Source organism: Schistocerca cancellata, chromosome 2, assembly GCF_023864275.1.
Source record: "Schistocerca cancellata isolate TAMUIC-IGC-003103 chromosome 2, iqSchCanc2.1, whole genome shotgun sequence".
Classification (NCBI taxonomy): domain Eukaryota; kingdom Metazoa; phylum Arthropoda; class Insecta; order Orthoptera; family Acrididae; genus Schistocerca; species Schistocerca cancellata.
The window spans coordinates 267,332,695-267,345,681 of record NC_064627.1 but is presented as its reverse complement, the minus strand read 5'-3'; positions in this window follow the sequence as shown (position 1 = coordinate 267,345,681).

The following is a 12,987-nucleotide window of genomic DNA, read 5'->3' as shown; positions in this document are numbered from 1 at the left end:
ATCTGTCTTCTAAGATAAGTCGTAAGGTCAGTATTGCCTCGCATGTTCCAACATTTCTATTGAATTTAAACTGATTCTCCAAGAGGTCGGCTTCTACCAGTTTTTCCATTCGTCTGTAAATTCATGTTAGCATTTTGCAGCCGTGACTTACTAAACTTGTAGCGGCACCACCGTTTAGGATAGGGAAAGTTAGTTTTGTGCGATATTCAGAGCACAAGTTACAGCCAGGTGGGGGCCAGATTGCAGTAAGTTATGCATACCAGCAGTTGTGAAGGCAAATAGAGGCCACAGGAGCGTAGAACTGCTGGAGAGGGCACACACAGCAGTTTCCATGGCGCAAGGCACAGGCGGAAGGGGGCCACTGGCCAACGTAAGTGTTACACGTATGTGATGCGTACTGGTGCACTTGGCAAAACAAAGGTGCACAGCCAAGTGTAAATAGGTACTGTTTTCTAACGAGATTCATTCAAGTATGGGGGCTCTCCTGGGTGGCGAGGCATGTCACACTGTCAGGCTACATGCAGCATCAGATGGGGCGACAACATCCCAGTCCACAGCAGGTCATTGGTTCGACTCTCTGAGGCTGACACGGGGTCCACAGCCAGTCAGCGGTGGGCCACTCTTCGACTCACTACTTTGGGCAGTCGTCTCAGCTCCCGACACACGCCAGAGACTTTCGAGGCAAGGGCCGCAGATTCGGACGCCGGATCGCGGCCACTTGCTACTGCGTTCTCAGCCATGCCAGCGAGGAAGAAGCGGCAGCGGGGCTGGCCTACAGCTCCCAGCGGAGCGGCGCTGCTTCAATGGGAATGGTGGCCGCTGAGTCAGCTGCTGGCGCAGCCATCCTGATGTAATTGGAACTCTGCATCTGGCATAAAAGCCTGGCATGACACAGCCACTGGGGTGCTTCCTCAGCATTATGGGTCTAGATGTGATGCAGACCACGGTGAACAGAACACTGTAGCGGAAACAAATGAATCATTTGGAAAGTTCTTGCCGAGTAATTTTCACATCTGTCAATACCTGCTTTCTTAGGAATTAGAATTATTATATGCTTCTTGAAGTCTGATGGTATTTCGCCTGTCTCATACATCTTGCTCACTAGATGGTAGGATTTTGTCAGGGCTGGGTCTCCCAAGGCCATCAGTAGCACTAATGAAATTTTGGTTACTACTGGGGCCTTGTTTCGACTTAGGTCTTACAGTGCTCTGTCAAATTCTTCATACAGTACCATATCTCCCAGTTCATCTTCATCTACATCCTCTTCCACTTCCATAATATCGCCCTCAAGTACATCGCACTTGTATAGACTCTCTGTATACTCCAACCCTGCTCTGCTTTCCCTTCTTTGCTTAGATCAATATTTCAGTATAAATTTCGTATATGATGGTGCAAGAAAAACGATGTTGGTAGATCTCCTAAATTCATGTGATCCGATGCAGACTGTTTTTCTCCCACTAGGGTGCAGGGAACAGTATCACAGCCTTAGACAATATTTTTATTCATTTCTCATTACTAGATGGGCATTCTGTTAGTAAAACCATGATGCACAAATTTTAACACTAAAAGGCTTTAGTACTCAAACAAATGTCACATATAATTACAAAATATGTAGGAAAGTTAATCCAACAGCAATAGAGAGGTTTTTAAACCTTGTGAAGGAACAAGAGCGGCAGGATGTTTATAGTGCTGATAACATAGGTGACAAATATAATGCTTTCCTTTACACATTTCTCATGTGCTTTGAGAGCTGCTTCCCATTAGAACGTTCTAAACGGTACACTAGCAGTAATAGGCAGCCCGATTGGCTGACTAATGGGATAAGGACATCATGTACAACAAAGCGAGAATTATATCCAAATGTTAGAAGTAGTCACAGTCAAGCTATAGTAGCCCATTACCAGCAGAACTGTAAGGTGCTTAAAAATTTTATTAGGAAGCCAAAGAGTATATGGTATGAAAATAGGATAAAATTAAAACCGCATGGTCATTTGTGAAGGAAGTGTCTGGTCAGTAGCACAAGGTCGACGATATAGTCAGTTTGTAATAAAAATATTTCTATTACTGATAAATCAGATATATGTATTTAACAATCAGTTTCTGAGCATTGCTGGAGAACTAAATAAAAATTTAGTTTCTACAGGGAATCATATTCTCTTCGTAAATGCCTTTCTGAGATATAGACACGAGGGAGATTGAGTCAATAATTAAATCACTGAAGACTAAAGACTCTCACGGATGTGATGGAGTGCCGAGCAGAATATTAAAGTACTGTGCTGCACATTTTAGCCTTGTATTTAGCCACATTCGTAATTTTTCTTTTAGGAATGGTCAATTTCCAGAACATTTAAAGTACTCAGTAGTAAAGCTGCTTTATAAAAAGGAAGAAAGGGATAATGTAGACAATATTAGACCTATTTTTATGCCATCAGTGTTTGCTAAAGTTACTAAAAAGGTTGTGTACGTAAGGATAAGAGATCATTTTATATCACACGATTTTCTATCAAATGCAGAGTTCAGCTTCAGAAGTCGTTTAACAACTGAAAATGATATATTCTCTTTTGTGTGAGGTACTGGATGGGCTAAACAAAAGGTTTCAAAAGCTAGGGATATTTTTTGGTTTAACTAAGGCGTTTGATTGTGTTGATCACAAAATATAGCTCCAGAAGTTGTAGCATTACGGAATATGAGGAGTAGCACGCAATTGGATCACCTCTTACTTTAGCAAATGACAGCAAAAGGTCATTATTCACATTGTTGAGAATGGCTGTGATGTAGGGTCTGAGTGGGGTATAGTCAAGAGGAGGGTGCCCCAGGGATAAGTGCTGCGACCATTCCTGTTCCTTATTTATGTGAATGATATGCCATCTAGAATTATGGGTAACTCTAAAATATTTCTGTTTTCTGATGACACTAGTTTGGTAGTAAAGGATGTTATGTATGACATTGGCTTGGTTTCATATAGTGCAGTTCATGACATAAGTTCATGGCTTGTTGAAAATAAACTAACGCTAAATCACAGTAAGACTCAGTTTTTATGGTTCCTGACTCAAAATTCGACAAAACCCAACGTTTTAATTTCACAGAATTGGCATATGATTAGTGAAACTGAATAGTTCAAATTTCTAAGTGTTGAGATAGATAGTAAACTGTCATGGAAAGCCCATGTTCAGGAACTTGTTCAAAGACTTAATGCTGTCATTTTTACGATACGTGTTTTTTAAGTAAGTACCGTTTTGAAATTTAAAAAAGACATTCTAAGATATCTTAATAATTTTATTTTTACATGAAAGCCTGTACCTTAATCTACTTTTCTACATAATTTCCGTCAATATTGAGGCACTAGTCATAACGTTGTACCAGTTTTTGAATACCCTCCTCATAGAAGTCTGCCGTCTGAGTTGTTAACCACTGCATCACCACTGTTTTGACTTTATCATCATCTTGAAGATGCTGACCGCCCAGGTGTTTCTTCAAGTGCAGGAACAGATGGTAGTCACTGGGCACAAGATCGAGGCTATGTGGAGGATGATCAAGAGTTTCCCATCGAAAAGATGTGATGAGATCTTTAGTCTGATTCGCCACAAGTGGACGGGCATTCTCTTGCAGCAAAACAATGCCCTTGCTCAACTTCCATGGACTGTTGCTTTGATTCTGGTGCGACGTAGACCACCCATGTTTCATCGCCTGTAACAATTTGGCTTAAGAAATCATCACTGTCGATGTGGTACTGCTCAAGGAAAGTCAATGCACTGTCTAGACGTTTGGTTTTGTGCACAGCCGTCAACATTTTCGGTACCCAATGTGCGCACAATTTTCGGTAATTCAAGTGCTCGGTCACAATGCCATACAAAACACTATGAGAAACATTAGGAAAATCATCCCGCAAGGAGTAAATCGTAAAGCGTCTGTTTTCTCTCACCGTATTGTCCACTTCCTGCACCAAACTTTCATTAACGACCGTAGGACGCCCACTCCGTTGTTGTGCGGCCATCTTTAAATGCTCTCACCCACTTTCTTACCATTCCATCACTCATAATGTTTTCTTCGTAAGCTGCACAGATCTCACAATGAATATCGGTCGCTTTTAGGCCTTTAGCACAAAGAAATCTTATAACAGCCCTTACTTCACAGTCGGCGGTACTCACGATTATCGGAGGCATCTTAAACACTCATAACACAACGCAAACAAGGAATAATCAGACTGTAATGGTGTCAGTGCGTAGATCAAGGTACAGGCTTTCATGTAAAAATAAAATTATTCAGATATCTTAGCACGTCTTTTTTAATTTCAAAGCGATACTTAATTAAAAAACACGCCTCATACTATTCAAACAGTATCTGAAATGAGTGATGGTTTGACACGAAAATTAGTCTACATTGCTAATTTTCATTCGCTTATGTTGTACGCTATTATATTTTGGCTTAACTCTCTCAATTTTAAAAGGATATTTTTGGCTCAGAAAGAGGAGGTTCAGGCAATAAGTGGTGTAAGTTCACGAACCTCTTGTCGACTCCTGTTCATGAGTCTGAGTATTTTGACATTGGCCTGTCGATGTATAGATTCCTTATTGTCATTTCTTATTGACAATATTACCTTATTCACAAGAATAAGCAGCTTTCACCCAGTTAATACTCGGCAGAAACCAAACCTGCATTTGGATTGGACTTCCTTAACTCTTGTACAGAAAGGTTTTCGGTATACTACTGCATCCATTTTCAATAAGCTACCACTAGAATTCAAAAATCTTAGCAGTAATTCATGTGCTTTCAAATCGAAACTGAAGAGTTTCCACTTGGGTCACTTCTTCAATTCTGTGAAGGAGTTCTTTGAAAAATTAAGCTGATTCTTGTTGTATTGTTGATTGCATTTACTTAAACTTATTACTTGACTTTTTTGGGGTTCATAAACATTTTATTTTTATCTGTTATTACTTTTGTGCTATAATTTCATGTACTGACACATTCCATAACCTTGGAGATTTGCTCCTCATTTGGTCCTATGGAACTTGATGTGTAAATAAAAAATAAAAGTACCTTACCATATGGACTGAGTTGGGCAAAAATTGAATGAAAATCCATTTGCCTTCAAACATCTATTGCTTCTTTCAAATGTTACATTAGCTGCTTTTGTAGAAAGGGGGCTGGTATTCGCAGTAGGAAAATATTTGTAAATTCTGATACTGCAAAAAGAAGCCCATTTATGTATATTAGAAACAAAAGAGGACCGAAAAATAGAACCTTGTTGTATTCCACATATGACTGCTTTGAATGCTGGATGCTTATTGCTATGTGGTAAACATGTAATTAATACATTCTGATTTCTGTCATTCACATCACATAGAAACCATTAACTTGTGACTATTATTCCTTAATACTTCAAATTTTTTGTGAGTATATCAGTTCATGCAATCTGCAGTGTCAACAGTTTTTTTACAGGAGAGCACGATTCTAAAATTGTCATTTTTTATATAAATGAGCTGGTTAGTTTTGAGACATGTCATGCAACAAGAACTAAATTTTATAGGTGACATACGAAACTTAATATATTCCAGGGTATTAATTCTTATCCTCTCACTTCTAGAAGAGTGTGAGAAATCTATAATGAATAATATCTCAGTGCTCCAGATTACAGGAGGGCGTGGAATAAGGCAAGTGTCATTGTTACCCCTACTTACAGACACCTGCATACACAATCAAAGCGTTATAAAGGTCACAAAATTTCTCTACTGGTAGCAATTTCTTATTTATTGATTATAGTTTATGGTTTGCCGAAGTAAATACAGTCTATTCAATTGACAGTTCTTTTTGAAATCCACAGTCTTTCCTACAGAGTATGTTTTCCTGTACAAAGTGTATGTAGCATCTATTGTATTTGAACTTCTCAAAATATTTGGAGTACTGGCAATAATGTGATGAGTTGATAATATTTTACTTATGTTTTGTCTTTTTTTTTCAGCAGCTTGACAACAGGATGTTTCTCATTGCCTGAGGAAATATGAATTTGTAGAAGATTCGCTGTGTAAGTAACTCAATATATTACAATGTTCTGCTGAACAACATTTACTTATTTTTATATTGCTTTCATCATAACCACTTGAATATTTATTTTTAAATTAGTTGACAACGTTGAAAACTTATTTTGGAGTTAAAGAACGAAGTTAAATATTGTCACATGCCTTTTAGAAAAATTTTCTTAGAAACTGTAGGCTATCTGCCTGCCAAGTAATTTTTCAAACATGGGTTACCCATACCGACAAAAACTTGTTAACAATGTCTGCAATTTTGGGGCTATCGTTTAGCAGCTCACTATCTACAGTTAAGGAAAATGTTTCATTTTATTGATTAGTTTTACGTACACTTACAAACAATGTTCACTTTAGAGAAGATTTTCAAAGTGATCACCTTGCATTTGCAAATACTTCGCCATTCGCTGGTTTATACTTTGCTGGACCCTACACAACACACCTGCATCCATCATTACCAAAGCGCCATGCACATAAGCTAATAGGTTTCGTACACCCATTGGTGGAGTACTATAAACTTTTTTCTTTAAATGTCCCAACAAATAAAAATCTAGTGGACTATGGTCCAGGCAACATGGAGGCTAGAATGTTGAACCTTCTCGAAAAATCCATTTCCCTGGAAATGCTTCTTTTAAACAGCTACACACATTCATTTAAAAGTGTGACAGTGTTCTATCATGCCGAAACCATAGCTGCTACAGCTGTCACTGAACAGCAAGAGGAACGTTTTCTAATGTATCAGGCAAAATATGGCAAAGAAAGATATGATACAGGGGTGCATTCAACTCGTCTGGCAATAGGTAAAGGCTGAAAAGCACTCATCCCAAGATTTCAGCCAACAGGTTTATGTTAAAGTGTGCCTGAAAGCCACATTCACGAGTGACATTTGGGTTATGTTTTGACCAATTATGGTTGTTGTGAAGGCTGAAAAGATCTTCACGACTGATCCTAGAGTCGTCAGCCCAGATCACGTTATTTGTAAAATGTTCATAATCTTCCACTTGGTACAAAACCCATTAGCCAAACTGTTCTTATCAAATGCTGTCTTCTGGCTACTGGTGTTGAGTAAACGTCTAATGATATGGATGTAGTTCTTCATTATGCAACACTTCAACAACCATTCTTTGTGATATCTGGAAGTACCTTGAAATATCACAGGTACTTCGCTAAGGTGACTAGTAAATGGTTTCAAGAATCACATCCTTTGTTTGTGGTGTACGGCTAGTGCTAGTGCTAGTGCTGTGCCCACTACTTGTGGATGAAGGTTACTGGCTTCAGGCGACAAATACATTCTTATTGGGATAGCATCTTTGAGGGTACTGTGCAGCGTCCACACAAGCAGCAGCAGCAGTTTGGTTATTGGATACACCAGCATGAAACACATATCAATGTATTCATCATTTGTGTACTCCATTGGGAAGCCATCCTACATGAACCTGAGGGGACCAGTTATGGTTGTACATTGTGTAGTCACTAGGCACACACATGCCCATTAATCGATCCCACTGTCATGTGACACCAATTGTCATGTGACAAAATGGTGTCCTACTTATAAACGATGAAAACTACAGAATGGGCGTCTAAAAAATAAGAATTGAACCTGATAAGGAGTCAAACAATAGCTCAATGGTGGATATGGGGTTCATGTCCCAGCAGTCTACTCGGTGAGCTACAGCAATTGGTATGGTGGTGTGGGGTGATAAATGTTCTTCTGTACACTCTGATGCACTACATAGTATGACAGTGTTGCCACCTCCTCGTTTTCATACATGTGTTGATAGGTGTCATGCATAATTTTGGTATCCGAATCGATTATGAGAGAGCAATGTTGTAAAACTGTATCATAGATGTTAGGTTATTATCTTTGGTGTGCGTGAAAGTGCAGGAGCAGATAGTGGTTAGCTGTGTTAAAGTGAGAAAGCAGTTGTAATGTTATGTTCCAAATGTAAAGTCTCAATTTATCGATGTGTTTAATTAAGATTATAATGTAATGGTAACTGATCTGAGAAGGAGGAAGCGGAATGGAATTTTTTATTTGCGTGAAGAGAAATTATAAGGTAACTTTTTGAAGTCAGTCTTTTATTATTGCAGCACAGTTTTTCACCTACCTTTCTCTAACAATTTTTAATTGATCATGGTTTTTTCAAAAGTAGAAAAGGAACCAATGTGTTCCAAAAATACTTCGATATGCAACTAACAGAGAACTCATTGTACCTCACGAGTGTCTCTGTGCAGATATAATAACTTGCAGCTTTAGCATAGTGGTGCACAAGACAGAGCAGTACTGCGATGCGTTATCCAGTTTTGTGCAGAATAGAGGTCAGGACAAAAAAATGTTGATGTTTTTTTATTCAAGCAGGGCCGACTTATGTCAGAGACAGTAAGATTTTTTTGTGTTGTGTAACAGTTTTAGTTCTAGGAACTGTGATCAGTTATACAAAACCGATTATCGTAGATTTTATGTCAAAGTTCATTATTCAAGCAGTTTATACTCTTCAAAATTCAGATTGTTAACTTTTACAGTATGAAAGACTTCCCTTTACATTATGACAATTAATTATTATTACAGTGCAGCTTCGCCTTCACATTACAACAGTACAAGTTTCATTGTGGCAGTCCATTTATTATCACAGCACAGATCATACAATCAGAAACAAGATAACTTTCAGTGTTTTCAAAATGCACCCTATCCAGTTCAGCTAGATAAACTTTTATCTTGAATCTGGATGAGGAATTGCATGCCGACTTTCAGGTGCAGCATTTTTTTATTCATCCATTTTGAAAGATAGCTAGTTAAATACTCAAAAACAACAACAGATAGTTCCAGTAAATGGATTATCATTGAATTTTTACATATCGCAGTACATACAGATCAATAATTCAAACAGAACACTAAAAAAGTGAATTTCTTAGCTTTAGTTGTTATGCAGGAGATATAAAATTGTGCTTCAGCTTAGTAAAATCAAATATCATGGTTTCCTACGCAAATTAGTAGTTATTATCACAGACTTTGTCCATTTCAGCTTTACCTCAAACTGCAGCATTTTTGTTGAAGATGTCCTTGGTGTTTCATTTTTCTGCCATTCCTTCTTGATTACTTCCCAGTTACTAGGGGAAGTCGGGGTTAACTGGACCTATAAGTTGGGCTTAACTGAACCTATTTTTTTCTTCCCTTGAAAATTTTTGTTCTTGAATCTGGAGAAAAACACACACAGAAACAATAAGCACATTCAGTTTTGCAGTATTTCACTCAGGTTTTACACAATTGAAAAAAATTTGGACCCTAAGGAAACAGACTTAGGCTATGGAACAGGAATTCATGAGATGGAAAAAAGAAATGGGATTTCACATTCGTGTCATAGAAAGTTTGCAGTGTTAATAAACCAGCTGTGGCAGCGAATTGGACATCTGAATTAAAAACATACAAGGCAGACATTGTAACTCTTCAGAAAATTAGGTGGCTTGGAGAAGGGATACATATGGAGGATAAATGTGTCATTTTGTATGAGGGGGACCAAAAACAGCACGAATTTGGTTCTGGCTTTGCTGTCAAGAACAAGCTGTTAGTATGGTTAAAGAATTCCATCCTATTAACAAAATAATGTCTTACATGACAAACAAACACCAGTTGTATGATATAACATTCATAAAAGTTCATGCACTGACTGAGGATTCAGTTGAGGATGAGAAAGATGAATACTATAAAGACCTAGACAGGATAGACGAAACTATTCCATCAAGAAATATGACCATTTTCCTTGGAGATTTTAACTGAAAAATAGGTAAAGAGGATATGTTCACCCCCATAATAGGAAAACATAACAAGCACTCCACCACAACCAACGAAAATGGATTAAAAATTATCAACTTTGCATTCTTAAAGAATATGAGAATTTGTTCCACGATGTTCCCTTACAAAGATATTCGCAAAGATACATGGGACTCTCCAGATGGCAAAACTAAATCAGGTTGACCATATTATGGCAGACTAAAGATGCGGTACATTCATAAGAGATGTCTGTCAGAATGTACAGAGGAGCAAATGGTGTCTCAGATCACCTCCTAGTAGTAGGAAAGTTGTAAATCAGGATGATTTGCAATCAACAATCAAAATACATACCAAAACTTAAGCTCAATGTAGAGCAACTGAAGGAATTGTCTTTTGAAGAAACATATGTGATTGAAATAAAGAATCGGTTTACAACATTGTAAGATGTAGGGGAGGAAAATAGTGTTGGGAAGGCTTGGAAAAGAATAAAGACAGTAGTAACAGATGCAGCACAGAAAACATTGGGCAAGAATTTGAAACTGAAGAAACGGAAATGGTCCAACAAAAACTGTCAGAGAGCAGTGGAAAAGAGGGAAGGAGTCAGCTGCATAATATGGAAAGTGAGGAAAGGAGAGAGACCTTCAACACAGTGAGAAAAAAGACAGCAAGAGTTCTACAAACAGAGAAAAGGAAATATTTAACTCGAGTCTTGGAGGCTACAGAAGTGGAGAGCAGGAACAGAGACTCAAAGAACTATTTCAGTATACAAAGAGCAGTACGCAAAGAGCAGTGAGAGATGTTATGAAAGTGAAAACCTATTCATAAAACAAACAATTAAAACATGGTACCACAATTGGAAGATATTCTAGCAAGATGGAAAGAATATTTCTCAGAAATGTTAAACTGCGCTGACCCTCACACAACATTCAACTGTGCAATGATCGAGAGTAACAGCAGTAATACTGACGAATACAGCATTGCAGAACAGGAAGTGGTATATACCATTCAAAAGCTGAAAAGCAACAAGGCTGCAGGCAAGGCCCTGATGTCAGCAGAGATGTTAGCAGAGGGTGGAAACAAACTACAAAAAGGAATTTATTTTCTTATCACAATCTGGAAAACTGAAACACTGCCTGAAGACTGGAAAACTGCAATAGTTTGCTCCATACACAAGAAAGGAAACAAAATGGAATGTGGAAGTTATAGAGGTATCAGTTTGCTGAACATAGCATACAAAGTTTTGTCAATGATCATTTTCGCCAAAATTAAACCTTACACAGAAAACATTATTGAAGAGTACCAGCCTGGATTTCATCCAAATCATTCCACAAGTGACAATGCGTTTACTTACGGCAAATATTTGAGAAATACTGGGAATTTAACAAAAACATTCACAATCTGTTCACTGATTTCCAGCGAGCCTAATACAGTGTCCACAGAAGTAGCTTCTACAATGTAGTAAGAGAATTTAGGATACCCAGTGAAGTCATTAGGATGATACAATTGTGCATATATGACTCACAGGCAGAAGTGAAATCAAAGGATCCATATCACCCAACTTCCTAATCAAAGCAGGCTTACAACAAGGATATGCTCTTTCATGTGTTCTCTTCAACCTTGCATTGGAGAAAATGTTGTAGAGAGTAATTTATAGCTACACAACGGTCTATGATTCGAATACAGTGAAGTAAAGCTCCTGGCATGCACACATGATGTAGTCTTACTCGGTGAAACAGAAGAAGAGCTGAAGAACATGTACAGATCTCTCGGGCACATTGCCAGCAAAATAGGATTTTTGACAAATCAAGAGAAAACCGAATATATGGAAACAGGTCGAGTCATAAACACTTTGAAATTGGCCACAATTCTAGATTCAGAAAATTTCGCTAATTAAATACTTTGGATCGCTCTTTAGCAGTTAAAAATATCACAACACATGATATAAACGAGAGAATAGCCTCAGGATGAAGAGATTTGTATGGTCTAAGCAGCCCACTCAAAAGTAAAGCTTTGTCGATCAACACAAAGATGAAGACATATAACACCATCCTTTCCTGTGTAGTACTGTATGATTCAGAAAGCTGGATGCTTACCAAGAAAGAAATAGAAAAACTGAATGTTTTCGAAAGAAAAGTGATGAGAAAAACCTGGGGATCTGTGTTGCATAATGACATCTGGAGAGTTCGAAAGAACACTGAAACTTACCAGTTAATGATGCAAGTAGGAGAATGCAATGGGCTGGGCAGAATTTCTAAGAAGGCATTTGAGTGCACTCTCCAAGCAATAAGGCCATTGAGCTGACATCACACATGGTGGAAAGAAGACATAAAGAAGGATATCACAGCATTAGGAATCACTGCAGAGTGGAGAAAGACAGCAAGAGATAGAAGAAGATGGAAGCAGATCATTAATGCAGTATATGGTCTACAGGATCTGTGATCTCTGAAAAGAAGACGAACCCCACTGGGTTGGTTATCTGGACCATATGTCAGGGTTAACTGGACCTCTCAGTTACATCAATTAATTACAGGACATTAAATAGAAAAATTGATTGAAACAAAATTAGTAGTAATGCTAAACACAAAATTATGTTTATGTTAATGAAAAAATCATGGAAATAACAAAATCAGTGACACTGAGCTTAGTGACATCAACATTCCTGGGGAAAATAGAGAAAGGTGGCACTACTTTTCCTATAGCTGTTGCAATTGCTATTATAGTCATCAAAACACCTCATTCAGCAGTCGTCATTTATCCTACTTGTTTCTTTCCGATTTTGGTCAGTATTTTATAAGACCTGTGAACTGCAGTATTGCCCATCTCATCGAGAGTGTAAATATCTTGTGGACTAATTTTAAAGTTTGGCTTTACATCTCATATATTATCAAAGAACACAGTCATATTAATTTTTTTTTAAACTCAAGTACCATATCATGGCCGTTTGTTCTGGCTTTAGTAAGGTTGGATTATGACGTTTATGAAAATCAAAACAGCCAGTCTTCTTCTCCCATTTTCATTTTCTCCAAATCTGGCTGGATTTTCTTTTTGTTTGCCAATGCAAACGCTTAAGCAAGTTGCTTTGCTGAAGATTTTGTTAAGCCATATTGTTAGAACATGTTTTAATATAATCTACAACCTGAAGCTCTTCATCCCTTGTAAAAACTTGTAAATGTTAATTTTTGGATGAAAGTT